The sequence below is a fragment of the Meriones unguiculatus genome, chromosome 10, assembly GCF_030254825.1.
Source record: "Meriones unguiculatus strain TT.TT164.6M chromosome 10, Bangor_MerUng_6.1, whole genome shotgun sequence".
NCBI classification, from domain to species: Eukaryota; Metazoa; Chordata; class Mammalia; order Rodentia; family Muridae; genus Meriones; species Meriones unguiculatus.
This window is the reverse complement of record NC_083358.1, coordinates 19,403,904-19,429,683: the sequence shown is the minus strand read 5'-3', so window position 1 is coordinate 19,429,683 and position 25,780 is coordinate 19,403,904. Positions and strand designations below refer to the sequence as shown.

General features: G+C 46.1%; 2 long non-coding RNA genes across 2 annotated transcripts in view; one reads left to right on the top strand and one right to left on the bottom strand.

Moving 5' to 3' along the window:
• LOC132656818 (uncharacterized) overlaps positions 1–5,223 on the top strand; it is a 225,116-nt gene extending 219,893 nt beyond the window's left edge. The window contains exon 3 of the long non-coding RNA XR_009594565.1: positions 5,138–5,223. This is a non-coding gene — a long non-coding RNA (uncharacterized LOC132656818). The remainder of the gene's footprint in view (positions 1–5,137) is intronic.
• LOC132656817 (uncharacterized) lies at positions 1,895–25,558 on the bottom strand. Its single transcript, XR_009594564.1, has 5 exons — positions 24,757–25,558; positions 16,496–16,755; positions 5,397–5,591; positions 5,009–5,294; positions 1,895–2,214 (listed from the first exon to the last, which is right to left on the bottom strand). It is a non-coding gene; the product is annotated as an uncharacterized LOC132656817 (long non-coding RNA).
• Positions 25,559–25,780: the final 222 nt, after the last annotated feature.

Sequence of the window (25,780 nt, the reverse complement as noted above, 5' to 3'; positions counted from 1 at the left end):
ACCAATGCCATGTCCCATGGGAGTAATTCCATGACAATGTGATCTGTATGACACATAACTGGGGTTAGAATGTGTGTGGGGGGGGGATAGAAGTGACTCTGCAGCAACAGCTGGCCCCACTCTTGCTATTGCTGCAGTCTTCTGGGACTCTGAAAGACATGGATTTTCTCTGCCTTACAGGGTCCTAGGCATGGACATGGGTGTTTCTGGGAATGAGAGGATAAAGAACAAGCAATGTGTGGGAAAGAAAGACAACCTTAGGAGAAATCAGTCACCTCATCTTTCCCATTACATTGTAATTGTGGCTTATTGAAATAAGGTCAACTATGAGTTCATTACCAGTAGGCTTTTCTATGTAACAAAGAATTGCAAAGCTTACTGACTCTAACAGTAAGTATTTATTATTTAGCTCGTTGGCGGAAGGTTGGCTGGGGCACCTGGGAAGTTACACTATCTCTTCTGCTCTGGGAGAATTGGTTGTTCTCTGTGGTCTGCTGGAGGATCTGGGGAACTTGCATGTATGTCTGGCCAACTGGTTAGGAGGAGGGCCCCCACCAGGGCTTCTCCAATCAACTTCTTCATATAGCCCTTCATCCTCCCACAGGCTACTCCAGCCTTCTAAGACAGTGAAAGCCGAGGCTGTAAGATCCCTCGTGACAAAGGCTCCTGCCTCATATTGCATCATTCCATGGAAGAAATAAACCTACTCTCTTGATAAGTGGAGCAACAGGAATCTGTGCCAATTTGAAGTCTACCAAGTTAGGCTGGAAAAGCGGTTCAGTGGTTAAGAACAGTGGCTCCTCTTCCCCAGGACCCAGGTTTGATTCCTAGCACCCACGTGGCAGCTTACAAACATCTGAAACTGCAGTTCTGGATCTAATGCCATCTTCTAGATTCCATGGGTACCAGACATAGATACATAGATACATAGATATCCACGAAGCCAAAGCATCCCTACGCAATAATAAAACAACAAAAAGAATTGTTCAAACCTATCACAGAAAACCATCTGTGTGGGTTGCTCTACGGCTGATACTGGAGCTGACCATTTTGTTAAGTCAAAGTGGCCTGCAAGGCCCCGGGCTTCATATGCCCCACCCCCAGTCCGAACGAGTGACGAACATGGCTGGCTTTTACATAGGTGGTGCAGAGAGGAACTCATGTCCCCATTCTTGTGCTGTGAACACTTTAGCCCTGAGTCATTTCTCCAGGTCACAATCTGAGTATTTTGGTTTTTAAAATTAATACCATATCTTTGACACGATTCTTTAATCTTTTGTGGATAATCAGTATTTATTTCTTCATGTGGATTTAAATAATTTATCTAACCAGATCCCTACTGACGGATCAGCAGGCTATGCCCAGTCTTTTGCTCTTCCATAAAATACTATAGTTAATAACTTCTTATATAAGTCGACAGTCAATGTACCTGGTGAGCGAGAAATTGCTGTTGAACCCAACATTGCTAGGTTGAAATTGTGTGCCAATAACAGGGAAATGTTCCTAGATCCAGATCTTGGTTCCTAAGTGTCATTTTCCACTTAAAGGAGTTGAGAACACTTGGAGAATGGACAATTCCAGGACAGAGCAAGGAGGTACATCATGGACCAGGGATATCTTACAGTGTCAGAAAGGTGGTCAGTCAAAATGGAAACATGGAAGCCTAGCAAAAGACACAGGGACCAGCTCCAAGGATGACCAAGCATGGAAAAATGGAGCATCCGAGTACATAATGATAGATGCAAACCACTAAGTGCATGAGACTGTGATGATATAAATAGGAAATTCCAGTCACAGGGTATCTCTCCAAAAGATACTTTCTAATTACAAAGTGAAAATAAAAGCCCAGAAGACACTGCTGTAATAAAATCATTTTTAATAATAGCTTTAACAGGCAGAGGACACAATGTATCCACAGTGGCATATCACATCTCTGATACTTTTTACAAAAACAAAACAAAACAAAAAACCTAGACAAGGGAGACTACAAAGTGAAAGATAAAGCAATGGTCTTCAAATAGGAAGTTCCTGAAGATTTAAGGATTTATCCATGTTAAACAAGACTGAAACCTGGAGAAATGGCTCGGTGGTCAAGAGTATGGGCTGCTTTTTCAAAAGATCTGAGTTCAGTTCCCAGTACCCATGTCACGCAGCTCAGCCTCCTGTAACTGCAAGTCCAGCAGATCAGGCTCCTTCTTCTAGCTTCCATGGCTCCTGCAAACATATACACACATATGTAACAATAAAATTTCTGAGAGAAAGTGAAGACAAGACAACTAAATGACCTCTTAGATCCGGAAAAGGCAAAGTGACTCCCACACTGTGAAAATACTGATACGATGGACCTAGATAGCGTGTGACGTAGACACAGGGGCTGCAGTATCATTCTGATGTTAACGTCCTTGTTTTACAGTTTTTCTGTTGTTATTTAACAGTGTCTTTGTTTTCAATTTTTTCAGAGATAAAAATCATTGAAAAAAAAAGTGTTTATACATATGTGTGTCCACAGAGATACACAGAAAGGTCAACACAGAAGAACAAGAATGAGTTTCCCCTCTCTAATGCAAATGTTTTAAAACTTTGTCATTTGGACCTTCTGGCTGTGCAGGGATTCTTTGCACTATTTTTGTAATTTTTGAAATTATATTTTCAAAGCAAGTATGTGTGAATTTGAAATTTAATCCATGCTGTCATCTCGCTTCCTCCTGAGAAAGTATGTGCTTTCTCCCCCAACACCGCCAATGTTCAAAATGGTGCTTCCTATATACAAAACCCACTCACACATCCATGACAACTTCAAGAAACAGGCAAAGGCGTATGTACCCTCCATGTTTGAGTAAATGAGGCTTCCAGAAGTGAAGACAGTGAGTGGAGTGGTTAGGAACATGAGCGTTTGAAACCATAATTATATGCTATTTCACCCCAGCGAGACTGGAAAACATTATAAAGTTTGAAAATTCGGATGGATGGTGGGGATAGCAAGAGACAATCTTGCTGTGTGTTGGGAGGAGTGTAATTTAGTACCATTATCTTGGAGAGCAATTTGCCAATATCTAATAACTTTGAAGATGTGCTCCTCCTGACGCCCAGGAATCCCGCCTGCAGTCACCTGTTGTACGTCCTAAATGTTCCCACCTGTGCACGCACACACAGCCATCTTCCCAGACACGCACCTTGTAATAATAAAGAATGAAAGATAGTCCACATGCCTACCAAAAGAATACACATCTGAAATTTCAGCTTGCAGAAGCCTGAGACAAGCGGATTGGGAGTTCAAGGCCAGCCTGAGTTATAAAGTGAGACCCTGTCTCATAGAAGTACACACTCAGAGAAAAGCGTGTACTCTTTGTGCATGTTTTTTGAGTGTGAAATACTTCTGAGTGTAGCTACATACCTGTACAAAAAGCGTAAACTCTCTCCCAGGCAGGACATAGCATTGGCTCTGGTAAATTGGTCACTTAGACGAGAAAGTATGACAAACAGGATCAAGAAAGCCTCAAACAGAGATTCCCCTGTGACAGCATTTCATATATGAAGGAAAATGTACATAAATATCACCATACATTCTACCGGAGGACTAAGTACTTAAGTGGGCTTTTTTTTTTCCTTGTGCTTTTGCTCCTGGGTGTTTAAAACACTTCATAGCAAGAAGACGAGAGAGACAGCTCCGCAGTCAAGAGTACTGGCTGCTTCCAGAGGACGCCAGATTGGTTCCCAGCACTCATAAGAGAGCTTACAACCTTCTATAACTCTGGTCCCAAGGGATCCAGTGCTCTTTTCTGGCCTCCACAGGCACTGCAGACAACTGGTGCACAAACATGCATGCAGGCAAAACATTTAAAAATTAATTAATTTAAAAAAATTTTAAATTAAGATACACACACACACACACACATATTCATAGCAAAAGGAAAAGGTGGGGTCAGATGTCCCCAGGTTCTAATCCCCTCTAGCTCTATATATCTTACATGTTTTCTTAGTGTGTCTGCTTCTGGGTGTCCTGTGTGTGAACAGTATTTAATGAAGGTCATCTTTAAATGTGACGACATGTGGAAAACCCACGCACGATGTCTCAGAGAGATGCTAAAAATCATTCTCATGACCACAGTCCAGTGTTTTCCACCCAGGAACAATCTCACCCCAGAGAGAACCTGGCAATATCTGGAGATGTGTTGGGCTGGCACCGCTGAGCACAGAGATGGCCCTGGCGTGGAGCAGGGAGAGGCCAAGGAGGCTGCTAAAGAACCTACAGTGCTTAGACAGCCCCTATGATTATCTGTTCCTAAATCTTAACTGTGTTCGGTTTTGGATCCCGCAGAACTGGACTCCAGTTTCCCGACTCCAGATGAACCTCCGAACACGTCAGGTCATTAGACCTTGGCCCTTTTACAAATGACCCAAGATGGAAACTTAACATCTTCCAGAGCAAAACAGCTACCTGGCACACAGAAAGACTGAACCATGTCTCAAGTGAATGAATGGACCTTTCCATCAGCCAGGGCATAAATGCATCCCTGTACATTATTAGCAGGTTCCTTCATGCTTTCTCTGACTCCTCGTGCGTTTGATGTGGTGGTGCTTTGTTTTTCTCAAGAGAGTCATCAAGGAACACGTGTGTCAAACGTGATCTTAGCCTCATCTCAAAGGAATCCTTCTCATAATTCAGAATCATATCCATGGATTAATCTTTACATAGTCATTATCAAGAAACATCTTGGGGCTACAGAGAGGGCTTAGCAGGTCAAGGTTCTTGCTGCCAATCTGATGAGCTGAGTTCAATCCCAGGAGCCATACGGTGAAGAGGAAGGAACCAACTCCTGAAAGGTTATCCTCTCACATGCTCCATAGCATGCATACCTGCACACACGTGTGCACACACACACAGACACACACTTAAATAAATGTAATCTTTTTTTTTAATTTCAAGATACATCTAGACTGTGTGGAGACCCAGAGCTGTGTTTTAAATGAACAACGGCCATGTAATGTAAAGTGAGTTACTACTAACCTAGAGATGATGATGGGAATTAGGACTCCTTGAACTGGCTTGATCACAGAGCGGTTCGTGGTCAGCATCTGTTGTTGTTGTTGCTAATGGTTATTTTATTGAAACTCTTTCTTTTTTGCTTTATCGTAGGCTCTGGTTTGGTGACTCAGTCATTCTGCTCGGGCAGAGGCCTGCTCTAAGTTCCTGCTGTCATCTTCGGGGCAGATCGGAAGAAGGTAAGTGCAGCTACTCAGAACTCATTTTTCCCCCCTGATATTCGTCTTGGCAATATCCAAGTTCTCACTATCTGTTTCAAGGAATATAAAGGTGATTGCACGGTTATAATTTCATTTTAGATATTATAATCATATGTAGAATATAATGCAAATACTTTATAGTTTCTACGTACGGGAATGGGCATACCAGATGCGAAGGACAAGAAATTCACAAACGGAATAGGGTGCTCAGTGCAAAGGACACTATGGCGAGTTGTTGCTTTGGAATTCTGACTTCCTGTTTGTCATTGACGGGGTGACCATGCGACAAGTCCTTGACCTCTCGGGGGGTGACCATGCGACAAGTCCTTGACCTCTCGGTTCTTTCACTTTGCAAAAATGAAAATTCCGAATGTTATTCCCTTGAACTTCAATGTGTTTCACCCTTGTGAGACTTGAAAAACAAAACGATTCCCAAAGCATGATGGACTGTACCTCCCACCCATGGCTGGAGAGCTCACTATAAACGTCCTTTCATTCCCCAGTCCGTCATCCCACGTCTCCCGAGTTGGGGTCTGTGAGGTGAAAGAAGTCTGCCTTTCTGGTACCCTCGAGACACTCTATAGGGTGAGGGAGCCACCAACACCTTGTTCCGTTTGCACGCAGAGCTGTGAAACAAAATGAGCCTGGTGTGTGCCACGCATGCGTGATGGGCTAGGCTCAGCTTTGTGTTTTTAGAAATAGAAATAGCAAGTTCAACCCTGCGATCCCGGGCCCTGTACCATCCTCTGTTGTTAACTTCTACTCATGCTTCCTCTGCTGGGCCTGAGTGTTGAGAGATCCTCTCTGGCTCTCTCCCCCTTGCCTGCTCATGAAGGACATGAAGTATCTTTTAAGGATGACTGCTGGAGAACGGCCTATCCTCCTATCTGGTGTCCCAAATGTGATCACGTCCATGTGCTGCTCCCTGACATGTCACTCTCACCATCTTCTAACTTCTGCTCTGCTTTGAGGTCGGTCTTTGGCACCACCAAGTTTAGCTTTACTCCCCCCACCCCACCCCCAAAGCATCACTGTACCGTGCCTAGGAGGATGTAGGTTCAGGTAAATCCTGTGTGCTTGTAGAACCAAGAGAGGTTCCTGGAGAAAAGAGGCGGTGTCAACAGATCTCAAAATCAGACTGTGACAGCCCACAGTTAGAACTCTAGACAGAGAATTGGAAAACCACTCAGGCCTCGGCCACAGTCCGTTTCTGCTGCCAATACAGGATTATGTGGCATTGCGAGCTTCCCACATTGCGTGCCTCGAGGAATCACAAGGACCCCTAAAGAGACTCACATCTTAGAGGAAAACTAAATCCTAGCTTTGAAATACAAACACTGTCTCCCAGTGCTGCCTACAGAGACTCCCCACCAAGATCAGTCTAATTGCTCAGTGGGGTGACAGCTGCTCTTCTCCAGGGGCTTCAGCAGATATGATTTTCTGGCATCAAATAAAGGGAAATGGAGCCTTAAGAATATAGTGTCACTGTTGTCTGCTGTGGATTGGATATAAAACTCTTCTTCCAAATTACAGGCAAGGCGTTGTGGGTGATCCGTCAGGTAAAATACTAACAAGTGCCCATTCATGAGGGAGCCACTCACCCGTAAAGAACATTCCAGACAACACCCACTGCTGGCTGGGATGGATGTGGCTTTATTTGATTTGGGGTTGATTTATTTGTTTGCCTGGCTTCTAGAACAGCATAACTTGGATTTAATGTCTCGGATACTGAATCCAATACTTCTAGGTTCACTGACTTGTTATTATTTAGCATTTATGAAGTATATGTCAATGCACTTAGCACTTTACAATGACTCATAAAAAGGCCTGATCCTGGCCATTGAGCAGAAGGTTGCTATCAGTTGAAATGCTGTCAATGTGGAAATGATCCCAGGACAGCTCTGTGTACTTTTTTCCCCACCCCCAAACAACCGTGTGTCCCGGTTGCTGAGTGCGTCTGAACCCAAGCAGATGTGGAATAGTTGTCGTCGCCGTGTTGATATCGGTATCTGCAATAGGTTCAGTGCAGAACTTTTGACCCTTAGGAAAAGCTGAGCAAGAATGGGTATGTGGATAGATAAATGGATGGATGCATGCATGGATTCATGGGAGGAAGGGTGCATGGATATATGCATAAATGGATGGATGGATGGATGGATGGATGGATGGATGGTTGGATGGATGGAGATGGATGGATGGAGTGCTTTTTCCTAAGTAGACATCTCCCATTCCCCACCTGTCTCTCTACCTAAAACTTTATTTAATCATTTGCCACACCTTCAGTTTATAGAGCTTTGGGGGGGGGGGGGGAACTGTTCCTTTAGTGGCTTTTATGTGATCAATAACGGTGATGTGGCTAGAGACATGAGAAACCAATTGCACAAAATCGTTTAAACTGGGCAACAGTATTATGTCAATGCCAGCGCCTTGGTCTTAATGTCATAATAGGATTGTGTGTAAGATGTCACCATTGGAAGAAACTGGGTGAAGGACCCACGGGAGTTAATTATCTTTGCTTACAGTAAATCTGTAATAATTTCAGAAAAGGAATCATATTAGCTTCCCATATCTGGGGCCCAGTAACAGTGTGTACACACTCCAGTCACCAGCCTCCCTGCTAATCATAGCAATGCCCGCTGTGTCAGTTCAAGACTCCACCAACGCAGAAGCCAGAGCAGAGCTAGCACTGTGGGGGCCTCGCTGGGGAAATGCCTGCGAAGTACAGACTAACGGGAATAGAGCCTCCCTCTCTGAGAGCCTTCAACGGGCCAGGCAGTGCCTGCACCTGTGAAATGAGGACCGGAGAGGAGGACGGGGTAGGAAGGACTCAGCCTATGAGCCCTCCAGAGAAGCATCTCGGCCGAGCTGCTGAGAAGCCCCTGAACATATGTTACCCAGTTAAAAAAGAAAAATGCCCAGCAACTTGGTCACTGACTGAGCATTATGGCCTAGAACAAACACTGTATACATTCAGAGGTACAAAGGCAACTGGAGACTGGCAATTCGCTGTTTCCAGGGTGGGTCTTGATTGTTCTATTTCGCCTTTTGCATCAGGGTTTCGTTCTGGAGCCTTACGGCTCTCGAGGCTGGCCTAGAACTTGTAATCCTCCTAGCTCTGCCTCTCCAGTGCTAGAAAACAGACAAGCATCACCAGATCTGACCAGAATCTGTTCTCTTTAAAAGAAGTTCTGAGCAGGTCTGCTATGGCGGGCAGCATTTTCTCAGTCCTTTAGTGACCTTGACCTTGAACTGATATGGACTTAGATGCCATCATAACCTGCCACATATACCTTTTAGTCACCCCACCCCCTCTCTAACAGCAGGTTCCCTTCTGGCCACACGCTCTAACTTCTGCCCTCTGTTTCATGTATATGAAATGTATCCACATATGTATAGGTGTACATGCATGTAAAATTACATACATGAACATACCTTGCCTACACTCAGTGCAGAATAAAGTCTGAGAGCCAAGTCTAGAAACCTGCTTCCTGTCATCTGTCTCAGCTGGCCCTCCCTCCTGCCCAGTAGACTTTGCTTCCTGTTTCCTCATTCCATGCCTGGTGTTTTATTGCCATCCTCTTCCTTCCTGGAGCTTCTCCCTTGCCCACACTCCCACCGCCTTGTGGAGATGGCCTTCCCTCCTAAGTCTTAGGCCTTTCTCAGCTCTCCCTACGTGTCTGCAGGCTTCCTCGTCTCCCCTTTCTCGAATGCTGGAGAAAGCCTTTACCAAGCCTCATCCCTCCTGGACCCTCGGTAGTCCTCTGCCCAGCTAAGTCAGACAGATGTCCTTTTGTCTGTCACTCATTTCCTTCCTCTTGTCCTGTGAGTATTGACTCCGTTATCCAAAATGAGCTTCCTCTGGACCCTTCTACCGTTTGAGCTGGTCTTACATTTCTCTCCTGTCACCGTCAAATCATCCACGTTTCTGTGCTTCCTCACCACGCCTCCTCCTCAGCTCTCCTGAAGCGGCTTCCTCATAGGTACCTATGGCTGAGAGCAGGGCCTCTCCTTGGCGCTCCTCTTCCGTAGCCCTCTCTTCCATGTGTCACCTCCCTCATTCTCCAAGTGTTCTCCTCCGTTTCTTCCATGGCGCACAGCTCTCAACTCCCTGGTTCACATTCTTCTCTCTTCTCTCCTTATTGCCTGCCTGTCTGTCTGTCTTTATGATTCTTGACTTGCCTCTGCTCACTCTCCCTTCAAATTTTCACATGCCTGTGATCTTAACCCTCCAAGCTCTGCAGGAGGGTTAAGATCAGTCCCCAAGCCAGGACCTCATACATCTTGTCAGCGTTTCACTACCTTTGTCCCTATTCCCCAGCCCCATATTCACTTGTCCTTAAAGCTTTCCTGTCCCCCACCTCAGGAGAGGCTATCTCATCTGTCAGTCTTACAGGTTTCTTGGATTCTGGCAGTCAAGTTGAAACAGGGCCTCACTATGCAACCCATACTGATCTAGAGCTCACCATGTAGTGTAGGCTGGGCCTCCAACTCATGGCAGTCCTCCTACCTCTAACACTCCCAAGTGCTAGGATTCCAAGCAAAAGCCAGCACACCCAGCCTCAACCTGACTTATGTAGCCATTGTCCTGGCCATGGGTCTTCTCTAGTCTCTGTGTTGCTGAGGCTACTCTTCCAGTTCTAGCCTTACCATCTGCCCTGTGGTTGGTCTCCTTGGCTGTCTCTCAGCTGGACTTTGTACCCTACACCTCCACTCCTCACAGTCTATCATATTCAATGGTGGCAATTTTACTTTGCTGAAGTTCTCATTATGTCTCTTTTGGGCTGAAAACTTTGGAAGGGGCTTCGCTGTATCAAAGCTAAAACAGATCACCCCTGCTCTGCTAACCAGGGCTTTTTCCTAAATTCTTTCTTTTCTCAGTTAGCAAGAGTGGCTCATTCACCCAGATCCCTCCCCGCCATCCCTGGTCCACAAGAAATAAAGATGGAGTTGAGGATGCTTTAATCTTATTCCTAGCCCATCCCTATCTCTTTCTACTCGAATGAACTACCTTCCTTGGGATGTCGTGGGTGGAGTATCCTATGAGGTTCTTCTCTGAAACAGGAGTCATAGTGTAGTGACAAAGAGCATGGCCCTAGATATACCTGTCACTTATTCTCTGAGCCTGAGTTGCTCGACTACAAAATGGGCTCATAATTGTCTACCTGCCAGCAAGGCGACTAAACGAGGTGATTTGAATTAGAGGCTGAGAGCTGCATCTGGAATCTGTGTTAATCAGCTCTCTCTCTCACTCTTAACAAACCGCTCCAGACAGCTGGCTTAAAGGGAAGCGAGACTTATTTGGCTCATGGTTTCAGGAGATCCCACCCGTAGTTACAAGGTCCCCTGACTCTGGGACAGGGCGCAGGGAAGCTCATCATTGTGGTAGAGCACGGAAGGGCAAAGCTGCTCATTTGGTGGCAGTTAGGATGGGTCAGACTGCCCTCCCATCTGCTTCCCCCCAGGCCACACCCCTGCAGTTGTCACTGCCTCCTGACGGTGCTATAGCCCAGGTCCTCAATACAAGGCATCAGTGGGGTAACGTCTAAGGGCTACGTTAGGTGTCATCGTTGTTTTGTCATACTTGTCGTGTGACATTATTACGCATCATGGTTACTCACTGATTAGCATGGGAGACTAGCAAAATTTCCACACTACCAATGAACCAATATCCTAAAACTTGAGGTTCTTAGAACCATTATGCTGGACAATTTTGTGGTATATAAATTTTACAATGAAGGATATATACCCACGCCAAAAGACCTATACAGAATTAATAACTGGGCAATAATAGCTTAAATTATTTAATTTTTGAGATTATAATATAATTATGTCATTTCTCCCTTCCATTTTATTCCTCCAGACCCTTCTATCTATCTATCCTTGTTCTCTTTCAAACTCATGTTCTCTTTTTCATTCATTGTTGTTACATGCATATTTGTGGAAGGGGCGTACATGGGTGTACATACATGCATACACACACACACACACACACACCATACAGAACCTTTTACTTTAAGCTGTGTCAGCAGTGAACTCTGAGCCAACTCACCCCAGCAAAGTGTCAGGATTCTACCCACTCTCACGACTGTTACCTGTGATAGTCTCCACATTGGCACATTGGTCTTTGTGGAAGCAGCCTCTAGCTGTGGTTTGAATGCCAGCACTGACTGGCCAGTAGCCTTATCAGCAGCAATGCCTGAGCAAATCTCCCTCCGCTTTTCCTGATGGGTCATCTGTCTTTTTCTTACCTATATGCCAGTACTACTATTGAAAAGGCCTCAATAGGATTTTCATCAATTAATTTTAAAATCTTAGCCTAGTTGGGCAAGATCTCCCTAAGGAGCAGAAAAAGCAAAGTGCCAAGGTCAGAGAATGTGCATTCCATGTCCTTTTCTGTGAATGGCTTCCAAAAGAGTTGGGACTTTTCCTCCTCTGTACAACTCAGTAACAAAAGAGGCAAAATCCTTTAGGAGAAATCCAACATTCCTTCTGCAGTCCCTGAAAGTGTGAGTACAAGCACAAGGGCACCTTTAAATAGCAATAATGCAACTGAAATAGATCATTCAAGGGAAGGAGACATATTATTAAGGGCAACACAGCCATTGACACCTGTTAGCTTGTCTCTGAACAAACACTACAGAGCAGCAAAGCTTAAAGTGAATGAAATGGCATCCATTCCCCAGCTAATGAAAATGCTTTGGGCTCTGGGCCAGAGAATAGATTTGGATCATAGATGGAACTTTTTTTTCCCAGGGCCTTAAATTTAAATGACTAGAATTATTTTTAAAGTACCATCTTACCCAGTCTCTTGGAATAAAAACCATGGTTTTCAATCTTAGAAGGAAAAAAAAAAAAACTTTCATTCAACATAAAGATGGAATGCCCCAGCTTTGACCAACCTCATTCATGGATTCAGTGAAATAGGTGGCGCATTCCACTGGAGACATCTCCACTGGACATGATTATGTAGAGACATCTCATCCCACAGTACACACATCCATGCAACCCACACGCATGGTCATAGGTCTTCATAGTACATATGTGTCATGTATATGCACACAGGCACATAAAGAGAGATGCATTACTATACAATACGCATGCAAGCATACACAAAAATACATGTATATATAATCACAGCATATACCCAAACACATACACTGAGAAACACATATGCACACACACTCACAGATGTTTTGTGCCTATGAAGCTTGAAAAAAAAATATGCACCTCTGACGTGGAGTAGAAGGGATACATCTTTCCTCTCTAGACAATATGTGTGTGTGATTTATTATGTATATAAAATGTGTAGAACAATTATAGATACATTACACATACATAATATTACATGATTATACATATAAGCTCATACAATAATATATATTACACCTATTTATGGATTTCTAAAACACCTGGATTCCCCATCAGTCTACAGCTACTAAGCATTATAGAATTGCTAGTTTTTGTGGTATTTAATTGTCTAGGCACTGGAACTAGTTGTGAGATTAAGAGTAAACTGGAAAACCTCAATTTATTGCCTATTTCAACAAATAATGTCGTATCTAAATGACTTGCGCTGAGACACAAGCATTTGGAAGGAAAGCACATAGTTATGGCGTCTTTGCTTTTCTAATAGATGAGGTAGCATTAGCAGGAAGTGTACATTCATTGGGACATCCTTTCAGCTGGGATAAAGCCCCCTTCCAAGTGAGGTATGGTGAGACTGGGCCCCAAACCCAGGTCCACCCAGCCCCTGAGGCCAACCTGCATCCTGGACTCATTATCCATTACTTAAAGATTTCTTGTCCTGATCTCTGTGTTCACGGCTCTAAGTTCACTTGAAGAAGTCATGTCTGGAAGCACCAATACCAAATATCTGTGGCTGAAGCCCTCTGTTGGCCAAGCCTTGTCTCTCCAAGCACCTGGTCATGAGAAGGAAGCCAGACCACAGCAGTCCCCAAGTGCTGAACACCAACAGGACTGGGAGGCGCTCCTGGCAGATCTTTCCACAGCCATTCAGCCACGCCCAGGGTTCTGGGAGTCCTTGAGGAGGCTGCTGGTAAATGTTCAAGCTCTCTCGATATGACACGCCATATCCCACCGAGTTCTGTGAGCACTGTCAATGAGCACCTTCAGCACTGTCGTCCTCTTGTGGGTTCAGATAGCCTCTCGGACTCTTTAAATATTGAGTGTGAGTTTCCAGAAACAGACTGGCAAACCCTCCTCCACCAGTTGCACTGGAATGGCACTGCGTCTGCCCATTCCCCAGAGGGGACAGTCCACCCAAGGGAGCCAAGATGGAGGAGCCCCCACCGTGTTTCTCAGCCTCTCTTCCCGTGGAGAGCGGCTCTCCGTCAGCCCCCATTCAGACGCAGCACGTAAAGGGTGCCTTGGAGGCTGGGAGGAGGGCTTGGTGAATAAAGTGCTTGCTGTATAAACATGAAGACCCGAGTTCAAATCCCCGACATTCTTGTAAAAACTGGACATCCCAGACAGCTCTAGTCCAAGCATTGTGGAAGCAGAGATAGGCAGGTCGCTGACCGAGCTTGCTGGCCAGCCAGTCTACCCAACACGTTCCAGAGTCAGTGAGAGACCCTGCCTCAAAAATTAAGGTGAAGAGAGATTAAGAATATTTTGAGTCAGTCTCTGGCCTCTACATGCATATGGATGTGCATGGGCTTCGTACATACGTGGACATGTGCACACGTGTGCATAAGCACACACACTTAACTTGCACACAAGCACAGGCGCACACACTCACAGCTTCAGTCCGACTGAGGATGAACGCTTGCACCCCGTGCAGCCTGTGGACTTCCACGCTGGGACTTCATTGACTAATTTTTTTCTGACTCCTTAGAGCATTTTATTGCTATGACTATTATCGATTCTGTAGCGATGAAGTCATTGCTGAATAGCTGGGTTCGGGGGTGAGTGAGGTTATTTTGTAAATCCAAATTAAGCCACTAAGCAGGCTGGACGGATGAAAGCCCGATATGCTGGATCCTGCGCCGAGATACTTTTCTATATATTCGGAATAATCACTGAAGCAAAACCCTAATGGAAGCTCCTCGTAATTTAGCTTCTGCCGTCGGGTGGGAATATCAATTCCATCTACCAAAGAGAGGATTACAGGCAGGTTCAATATAAAATGCAAATGGGACAGCTCAGTGAGCTGCCTGTGTCAGCTGCACATCACCTGAGTCTGCTAGCCTGGGGGGGGGGGGGTGCTTAAAGGCAGTAGATATGATGGAGATCCTTCCTCCGCCAGCTTCTCGATGTCACGTCACAGCTTCCGCCAGACATGTGTAGAAGGAGGGGGTGATGGCTGAGGGATAGAGAGAGGGGGACATAGCAATAGAAACATCTGCCTGTTCCCTCTGGAAGACTGCTGCTGGCTCCATAGGAGCTGTTTCCAACAAGCTTTACCCCGAGAGTGATGAGGTAGGGAACGGTTCACCAGTCCCTTGGTCCTGCCTAAGCGCTTCCAAGTCCTGACACTTCGCTGCCTAACCCAGCTCAGCTGAACAGAGGGAGGTCTACCAAGATCTGAGACCAAGCAGCATTGGCTCCAATCTTGGCGGTTCTGTGGCCACCTGGAGCCGCAGAACCCTTTTGGCCCTCACAGTGATAGATTCCCCTCCCACCTGGCGCCTACTCAGACTCTGACCCCTGCTTTGACATCGGAACTCACTGCACTATCACAGTTCTGCTATCTAGGTAGAAGGTTTTTGTTTTTTGTTTTTTGTTTTTGTTTTTGCCTGAATGCCATGTCATCCATCATGCCGTGGTACCGCCCACTTCTCCCGACCTCTCCTCCAGAACTGTCTCACCTCACACCATAACCCCCAGCTCCAAACTAACAGCAAAGCCTCTGGCACTGTGGAATTGCACCCTCTTTAAGCCTTTGCTCCATTCCATAAGACAAGCTTGTTAGACATTAACCAGCCTCATCCAGCCGGTCGGTTACTACATGGTCACGTCCTAGCTCTGGGGCTTGTCTCTGAGAGGCAGCTCCCCTTTGCAAAGGAGTGTCACGCAGATGGCCACAGAGAGTGACAGAAATAAAGCAGTCTCTTTTCAAGAGAGCAGTCCTAGATCTGGAAATGGCAGTGTGTTCCTGCAATCCCAGAACTCCGGAACAGAAGCAGGGAAGCATCAAGTTTGAAGACAGACTGACTACCTAGACAGACTCTGAGTGAGAAAGACAAAAGGAAAAAGAAGAGCAGTTGAAAGGAAAAGGGAAGTGCATGCAGGCCAGAGGGGAACAATGAATGTTGTCTGTTGAACTGGAAGAGGAAAGGAGAGGGGAAGGGAAGAGAAGGGAAGGGGAGAAGACAGTGGTTGGGAGACAGCATTAGTGAATTTCTGAACAGATGCTTACTACATGAAATGTGGGGAAAGACATGACCCAACAGCCTATGCCTTACCTCAGAAGAGTAAGGCAGATATTTACGCTCTTACTTACATGTCAGGACACAGGAATTTTAACTGGGGTCATCTTTGAGTCCTGGGTGTTGGAGGATGGAAGTGGGAGGCTTCTTCCGCTGCCAGTAGAATCCTGTCTCACACACACACACACACACACACACACACACACACACACACAGTCTTTATATCTCATCACAGCACACCAGTTTTGCATCTCTGAGAAAGGCAAAAAACCTGCTTCCCATCCCCACCACCAGACAACTTTTAGTTTAATGAGGATGAAGGCTCCTAAGAAAGCCAATTTGGGATGGAAAATTGGTAGGTAAGAGTACTTGCTTTACAACCATGAAGACCTGAGTTTGGATCCTCAGTTTCTACATAAAAAAACTGAGCCTGCAACCCTAATGCTAGAGTGACACAGAGACAGACAGATAAACAAACAGAAAACACTTGCCAGAAAAACACTGAGCATTTCATTCCACGAGAGACCTTGTCTCAAGGCAGTAGGGCAGAGAACAACAGAAGCCACCCAGCATCTTCTTCTGGACCCTGCTCACACACACACTGGCACACACGCACACCTGCACACCCACATGCATACACCACACCATACATGTGTGTGTGTGTGTGTGTACACAGCAGACAATTTACAGAAATTAGAGGGAATGAACTTCGAAGCCAGGTGGATGAGCCAGGTCATCCACCAGCTCCAGTTTTTTGTCAGCGTAATTTGGTAGTGCAGTCACCCTTGTATATCAAGGTTGGTGAATTTGCATATCCACTGAAATTCTGTTGTGACTCCAAAATCAAAACTCGTGGCACTTACGTGGTTATTCACTGAGCTGGGGGGAGGGGGCGAAGGTGATGAGTTCCCGGCTGAAGTCAAGTAAGGTGACATCTCCTTCTGTGAATGAGGCTCTCTCCATGGGGCTCCGTTCTTCACCTGGTGTGTTTGGGGTTGGTGACGTCACTGTTACGGTGACATCGCTGTTGAGGTGCCCCCTCGCACAGCGTCGTGCGGGCTTGAGCCAAGTGAGCGGACCACCACCACGGTGCCGGTGGCTGGGTTCGTTGTTCATGAAGTAACTGTATGTGTGTGATAAGCTATCCTTAGGCACACGGATTGGATGAAAACACAGGGAGGAGAGGCTTGCAGCCCCCCTCCCCAAACCCTGTTTCCCTAAGAGTAGCAAAGAGCAATTTGTTATCCGCTAATTCGCTGTCAGCGGTGACTTCCTAGAACAGAAGCGAATAGTAAGAATCAGTATACCGAGGGATCCTGACACTATGAGGGAGGTGCAGCACCAGTGATGCCCTGCGACTTTCTTCTCCAGTTAGTTAGCTTTCTGAAATTTCGTACAAGGCATGATGTCTTTTGATCACATCTACTCCTTCCTGCCCTCACGACTCCACTCATGGCCCCTCAGCCTCTTCTCAAATTCATATCCTTTTCTAAGGGTGTGTATGTGTGTACCTCCTACTGGATCGGGTTACTATTTCCCCCGTGCATATGGGAGTAGGCTGGCATGGGGCACAGGCAGCCTAACGGGTGGGGGGGGAGGGGAGAAAGAGGCTCCTCCTTAGAGGCGGGGCCTTGTGAGCCCTCTGGCCATGCCTCGGGTGCCATTTTCCGCTTCCAGGAAGATGAGACCTCCCCAAGCCATCTCCGTCATCATCTTCATGGTAGCACGGGCAGACCTCCTCACGGCTCAGACCTACCTGGCACTGAGGGCCCCAACCCCCACGTCCCCACGCTCACCGCCACCCCCACCCTCTCCTCTGCTCTTGGAGACAGACAAAGAAGCAGTCCCTGACCTCAGGCACTTGTACCCTTGTCGACTGGACCAGACTTGAGGTGACAAAAGGAGAGTGGAAACATAAATGGCTGGGGTGAACCAGCTCCCTGAGGCATAGCTCAAGGGAAGCAGGGCAGTTTTGTAACGGTGACCTTGAACTGTTAATTTCATGTTTCCTCCCAGGAACTCTACAGAGGAAGTTCGCCTGTAGCCGGGGCTTCTAATTAACTCTAAAGTTCCTAACATCGGCTAACACCTAGAGACCACCCTCAAGCTTGTCTGTCCCCCGACAGAAGTTAAAATTTTTTTTTTAAAAAAATGATGTAGGTGTGAAGTGCACCATAGGAAATCCCTCTTTGTCTGTAGGAAATTATGACTGTGTTTCCCTCGGCCTGATTGCTTTGGAGACCTTGTAACCCTGCAGCTGAAGAAACAGGAGCCATGGCATTCAGAATAGAAATAGTAGTGCCGTTTTATGAAGCACCCACTTTGTGCCAAGGTGCTGGGAACACAGGGGCAGAGGGGTAGGGGAGACCGGGTCATAGTAAACATGAGGTAAATGCTACCAGACAGGATAGTACAGGTGGGAGGGTTCCTGGTCCCACAGAATCCAGGCGGGGGCTTGGGGGTTGGGGATGAGAGCCTATGCTTCTTGCTGGGACAGAGTCTTGAAGGTGGAGGGATCCAGCAGACGAGGTAGGTGGAGGCCATTCCCTCGTGAAGTGGTAGAGGTTAACCTCCTAGTATAAAGAAGAAGAGACATGAAAGGGTTAAGGAGCACGGGAGTGCAAACTAGGGGACTTCCAAGAGAGAAGGCAAGTGGGGAGTGACGCCTGGGTCATGAGTAACCTTGAAAGCCAAATAGCAAGGAGCCGTCCTCTGAAGGATGTCACAGAGGCCATCAAAACCAGCACATCCACACTCCCTGTGGTGGTTCAATTAAAGTGGCACAGAGGATGCATCCTGGGCCGGGCACATCTGAGGATGAAGAGAACACTCTAGCTCTTGGGGAAAACCACTAAGGAGATAAACCAAGAAAAGAGAAATGAGAATGCCGCAAAAGGCCACAGGGAGAGGAGAGAGGGTAGCCAGATACCTGGGGCTGCCTTACACTGTGCAGCGCGAGCTGTGTATGACTAAGAACAGAAGGTCATCACTGGCCTGTTCAACGGCAGTCATAGCTAAGTGAGGGGGGTGGGGGGGAGGTGCCCAGCAGTGAAGCAGGAAATAGAATGATGACAGATACAGCAGAGGAGGGAAGTGTTGTGGAGGAGGGATAGGTAGACAGGATCTAGGGATGCTGGGAAGGGAAGTATGGCCAACTTGGCCATGAGTGGTCAGAGGGACTGGTCATGAGGAAGTAGAGAGGGAGGAAGAAGTCAGTGATAGACCTGCATCTCCACCACATCAGAGGCTAAGACAGGCCCACTCACCTGTGCTACAGAATGAGGTCAAGGCCAGCCTGGGTAATTTAGCAAACACTGTGTCTCAAGATAAAGTGTGAAGGGGCTGGCAGGATGGCTCAGTGGGTAGAGAAGCTTGCCTGCCATCCTCACCAATTAAGTTTAATCCCTGGAACCTACATGGAGAAGGAGAGGACCAGCTCCTGTGGGCTCTTTTCCAACATTCTGGCATGCACTGTGACACACATGTGCACACACGGAATAAACAAATGTAAAAAAAAAAGTTTAAATAAATAACATAATATAAAAAGAGGGCTGGGGCATCGCTCAGGATTGTATGTCTGTCTAGTATGAACAATGTTCTAAGATTATTCCCCAGTACTTTCCTCCCCCTCAGGAAGCAAATGAAGATCAGCCGGTAGGTAAACTTAACTTCCAAGGGAAGAAAGGATCCAAGTGCAGACACTGGAGAATAGAAAGTTAGTGGCATCTTGCCATGGCCTCCATGCGGTAGCCATGGTTGCTAGGACATAGGGAACACGAGGCAAACTATACCACCCACACAGTGCAAGCCTCAGAAGGAGGAAGCCAGCAGAGCTTTTGGTCAGAAGTTCAAAAGAGGTTATCTGTAATTTAACCTTCCAGAGAGTAATAGATCATGTCAGAGCCAGACCCCACTGCCTCATGATGGCTTCTCTGTAGCTTTGCCCTTAGGCGAGTTTTGTCTCAGAGTGTGCCATCTGTGAGACAAGCCATGTAATAGCCACCCACATCGCTGGCCACAGCGAAAAGCAGGGGTTATGTGGAGATTAGAACGCCTCACACAATTGAGAGGTGTCTCCATGTGAGAAGAGGGCCCTTCTCTCCTTGCCATTTGCTGAAGAACCGTTTTCTGTGGATGTTATTTCAAGCATCAAGGGAAAGTTTCTTACAAACTGTAGGCAGGCCTTCTTTCTTTTGGAAATCTTTTTTTTTTTTTTTTGTTACTATTCTAACTACTCAATAAGAATAATTCTTCAGATACATTAGACATATTTAAAAAAAAAAAGAAGGAAACAAAGGAGGGAGAGAGGAAAGAAGGAAGGAAAAGAGAGGAAGGAAGAAAAAAAGAAAGAAGAAAGGAAGGAGGGAGGGAAAGAAGGAAGGAAGGAAGGAAGGAAGGAAGGAAGGAAGGAAGGAAGGAAGGAAGGAAAGTTGAGTAGTTTAGGGAGACAGCTCATTTGACAAAGTGCTTGCATCCAAGCGTGAGGAGGTTAGGGCGGACCCCTGCATCCACATGTGTGTAGCCCTGGTGATGGGGAAGAAGGTGGAGGCAGATGAATTTCTGGGGTGTCCTAGCCAGTCAGTCTAGCTAATGAGTTCAGTGAGAAACCCTGACTCAAAAACTAAGGCGAAGACGTAGAAGACATCATTCAACATCAACCTCTGCCCTCCACACACACACACAGGCACGCACACACGCATGTTCATACCTGAAGGGGTATACATACACCTGTATACCTGTATGAACTTACGAACTTACACATATACCGCACACATATACACCACACAATTTTTTTAAAAGAAGGAAGTTAATGTAATTGTAATCGCAAGTAACTTTTAGAAGTATGAGAGAAGCCAAGTGTGGTGGTTTACACCTAGAATTCTAACACTGAGAGACTGAGGCAGAAAGATACCCCAAACTCAAGGCCAGCCTGGGCTGCATGACAAGATCCTGCCTCAGAGAGAGAGGGAGAGAGACCTTTCTGAAGGGTACCGCCTCAGAGAGGGCTGGCATCAGAGCATGGCTGTTTTGACAGCATTGCCACAGGGGGAGCAAAAGCTGTGTTTGTTCATTCCCCTCACCTTTATTTTCTTTCTGCTTAGCCTTTTCCTCCTAACACAAAAGAGCAAGTATTTCTGTAATGTTTGCATGTTGGTCCCAATGTCTTTATTTTCCATTGACTTTATTTGCAGTGTCTCTCTATTTTCTATTTCCATGCTAGGTATTTTAGATTAAAGCAATGGATGCCAACTGGGCGACCCTTTAATCCCAACACTCAGAAAACAGAGGCAGGGCTATCTCTGGGAATTCAAGGCTAGCCTGCTCTGCACAGGGAGTTGCAGGCCAGTCAGGTCTACGAAGTGAGACCTTGTCTCAAAAACAAACAGACAGGCAAATATAATTACTTCAGAGTATCAGGTTTTATACCACTAAATTTGTTGCAAGCATGAATGACATAAGGGTTTTTAGCTTATTTTAAAGTTTTTAGTTTTACTTCATGTATGTGTGTGTATTGTCTGCGTGTATATATGTGTACCGGGTGTATGCCTGGTACCACAGAAGATAGAGATTCCCTAGAACTGGAGTTAGCAGATGGTTATGAACCACCATGTGGCTGCTGAGAATCAAGGTCCTCTGTTAAGTGTTCCTAACCACTGAGCCATCCCTCCAGTCTCTAGCTTTTCTAATTGGTGTGTTCGGAGCCGGAGCTGTATCTCACTGGTAATAGAATGCACACCTGGCATGTATAAGACCCTAGAGTCAATCCGGAATAGTGTACTTTTTAAGTTAAAATAATGTGGTTTCCATTTAAACTCACTGGTCCTAGCACCTGTTGGAACACTGGGAAGTTGGGCTATAGGAGGCTTTTCTTTTCCCAGGTGCCAGACAACCAGGAATAAAGGCTCTCTGCATCACCCCAATGCCTTCTCCTGGGTAGTTTCCTAAGCATTTCAGAATATGTGACTTTACTTTAAAACAAAAGCATTAAAGAACAATAGAACAGGTATTTGTTTCTAAGGATAGAGCACCTATAAAGTACATATACTATATAAAGTACATAATTACATATCTATATAAATTTTTATTTTATTACATATACATATGTAATAAAATGAAATAAAGAAAGTGCCAACCTTGTTGGCATAGGCCAGTAATCACAACTACTTAGGAGGCTGAGGCAGGAGATCCCAAGTTCAAGTTTGAGTTCCAAGTTCAAAACCCACCTGTGCTATGGGGTGAATTCAAAGGATCCTAAGTAACTTGATAAGACTTTGTCTCAGATTTAAAAGAAAACGTAAAAAAAAAAAAGGGGGGGGTTAAAAGGGTTAGAGATATGTTTCAATAGTAGAGGAGGTCTTATCTAGTGTATCCAAGACCCAAGATTTAGTCTTCAGTATCAAGAAAAAGGAGGGGAGGGGGAGAAACAGAAGAAATGGTAATACCTGTTGCAAGTCTAAGAAATGAGAAAAGAAAGCAAAGGAAATGACATTTTTACCAGCCCAATATTCCAGGTGGCCTGGCCAGCTCTCGAGCATTCTCATTCCCTTAGTATGGGCTCCTTAGCCATGCCAGTCACATCTCTGCTCTTTGTTGCTTCTTTGTATTACAGAGATCAAAATAAAAGCAACTCCTGTCTTTGCAGAAGGCCCAGTGCAAAGCCCAAAGGAAAGATTTGTTTTATTTCAAAAGTTGAGGCAGGAAGCAGGGATGTGGCGTAGCAGGAAGGGTGCTTACCTAATATAGTCAAAGCCCTGGGTTCTATCTCCAGCACCCCAGAAAACTGGCCATGTTGGTCATATCTTTAATCCCAGTACTTTGGCGGCAGAGGCAGGAAGATCAGAATTTCGAGAGCACCCTTAACTACACAGCAAGTTTGAGACCAGCCTGGGAAAACAAAACAAAACGAAAAGCTTAGAGGTAAGCCAACTGTGGACATTCATACCTGGAATTCCAGTACTTAGAAGCTGAGGCAGAAGGATCACTAAGAGTTCCAGGCCAGCCTGAGCTACAAAGTGAGACCCTGCCGAAAAGGGGGGTGGGAGGGCATGGGTCAGAAGCGATTGCTCAAAAGGTTCCAGGATGTTCTTCTGACCTTTACAAGGTCAAGAAACTTTGATAACCTATGCCTGGTCATGAATGGAAAGACATCTGGTAGACCACGCTTGTCTTTTAGAGTTAGCACAATAAAGCTCATTGAGGTTTATTAACACAGACATGTTGATCATGGCTACGCTGTGCCACGTAGGAGAACTATTCCCAAGCAGTGCATTCTTTGGCTTTCGTCAAGTGGTCCGTTGTCTGTGGAATTTCCTATTCTCCAGCCGCAGAGGAAAAAGCAAACCCCACCCCCCTGGATTTGGCTGTTAGGAGGTTTAAAGAGGATCATTTGTTTTCATTACAGCGCCCGTGAAGCCCTTCTTTCCCTCCTCGTTAATGAATTTCCAGTCTTTCATTAAAAACAAAAAAAACAAAAACAAACAAACAAACAAAGGATCTGGCAGAGGACCTGGCTAAGTGGCTGGCATGCATGGCTGTGGGCTTTAGAGAAAGGGGATGGCCATTTACTGATTGTGGGGGGGGGGGGGTTGACATCCTTGGTTAGTATGCTAATTTTGTCTCTTTCATTTAACATTCAGATCAGGTCCGTACAGGCCCTCCAGAGCCTCGGAGTCCAGGGATGGGTGGCTGTCTGCCTAGCAGCACAGAACATGCTCTGCATGAATTACACAAATACCCAAACATCCAGGCTGCCCCAGCCTCACGGCTTCCCTCCCTCTCCCAGAGACACATAGACACTGAGCCACATGCATGCAAGCACGCACTGCACATGACGCTGACACATGCACCCGCAAACAGCACAGGCGTGGGTCGCTATGAATGCTGATGGCATTCAGAGAGGTCCCCTCACCATCCATAGCTGCACTTAGTTCATATTCTTTGCGTCTCCACGATGTCTGAAGATGTCTGCTACTCAGGGAAACGAGATATATTGGGGATCCCCAAATAAAGAAGCAAGGTACACGTTTCTAAAACCCCATTTGTAGGAGAACCTTACCTACACTACCATATCCAGAATGTTTTCTTAAGGTCACATTTCCACTCATGAAAAAAATAAATAAATAAAAGAACCATATAGTTCAGTTAGCTGAACACCCAGAGAAAGAAAAACACAACTGTTTTTATTCCTTGGAGTCCCCACTCTGTCCCTGTGTGTTTGAAACACGACATAAAGAGCTCATGTTTGGTTTGGGACTCACCAAGACACAGCTGGGTGATAAACAGAAGTGCAATCCCCAAATCAGCTCCTATATGTCAGTCCAAAAGGCGAAGATGATCACCTGGTACTTTTGCCAGAAGCCCAGTCAATGGAAAACTGAGTCTCCCCCAACCTCCTCTTCCCACTATCACCGTAATAGTGAAGCAGTTTCTGGAGACAAACAAGAGGAACAGCTACCAGCAGAAAGCACCGTTAGAGCTGCTTTAAATAGATGGAACCATGTCGAGCCAGCAGAAAGGCTCCAGTGCAAAGGAAAGGATATGTTGGCTTTCACTGTTTGGGTCTGCAGTAGATTTGGGTTGCTTTCTCTCTCTCTCTCTCTCTCTCTCTCTCTCTCTCTCTCTCTCTCTCTCTCTCTCTCTCTGTGTGTGTGTGTGTGTGTGTGTGTGTGTGTGTGCGTGTGTGTGGCATAGCTGTGCAAGCTGGCATGCCATGGCTCTTTCCTGAATCGTGTCCTCTTGTGCCCACACCAATATCCCCAGCCTCCGCTGAGGAACTTTAGCGGTTCCCATGTTCCCACCGGAGCTTTCCCAAGCCATGGGTGTTTTCTCCGAACCGCAGACTTGATTTGCCTTGATTATTATTTTTTTGGCTCTGATCCAAGATGTCTTCCTGTCATCATCTCACCGTCTTTTCCGGTAATCCCTTTTTTAAACATCGCCAACAATTAGTCGATTTATCTCCATCACCGTGGACCACCGCCCACCCACCCCCCATAGCCACATCCACATGCAGACATACACTCGGCTGAGCCCCCATCCCTGACTTGTTTTGCCTTGAAGTATAAGAAATCACAGCTTCTCATTAGCTGGAGAGCACGTTTGGAACGGCTTTGTGTTTACTCACTTAGTAAAGTGATGCTGGCCTTTTTAATTATCCTCCTTCCACATGCCATTTAGAGCAGAAAGCTGTTCAAATCAAACCAAACGGGTGCACATCTTCGGCGAGGCGGTTGGAAAGGAATCCTGGTTTGTTTTATTTTTTTTTTTTTTAACCTCACTGCTGCTGCGTCCTTCCTTGTCTGTCAGCAAGCCAAGGAATCCCCCCCACCAAAAGCTCTTACGTAGGAAGACACCAAAACTGTGAGTCACTCCCAGAGCAGAGGAACCCACGGCACTTTAGCACCTAGCAGCAGACCCAAGATGATGGGGCTCTCCTCCAAGCCATTGAGATCCCTAAGACCAGATGTCCGGTCCTCACATCACTCCTTGCTGTTGCTTCCTCTTCCTTTTCCATCTTCTTCCATCCTTTCCTTCTGAAGCATCCTCCTCTTCTTCCTCTCTGTGATGTGACAGCCACAGACCACAGCCAGAGCTGGGTCGCTCTCACCTCCTGTTATTTTTTTCCCCCTGCAGCAGCCTTTAGCTGCTACCCTCTGCAAGCAGGATCACCAAAGACACACGACTCGCTCACAATGAATAATCAATACGGATATTGATCTAGGAAAAATGTTTGTAAATTCCTGAAAGGGAATCAGGAGCAGGGGGCAGGGAGGTTCGTGGGGGACGACGCTGCAGAGCCCAACGGCGCTAGGAAGCAGGACCGCGGTTTTTTGGATCCCCAAGTTTGTCCAGCTCCGAGGTGACGGGTACCAGAATGCGTGCCGATGAGGGCGTGCGCGCGTGAGGAGGGTGCTGTGTAGTCTCATTTCTCTACAGCTGCTTTCCCTGAAGAATCAGGAGCCCACATGGTCGGGAGCCCCCGTCAACGCCATGTCTTGGCTGCGGGCCAGCACTGTTTTGTTTTCATTATCACACGCTACTTTGCAATTTGCATAAATACAGGGTTATTTTTTTTTTTTATCGTGTCGCCCAAAAGATAGAGCAGAGGAAAAAAATAGACTCTTTGTTGTATACAAGAGTGGCTGCCT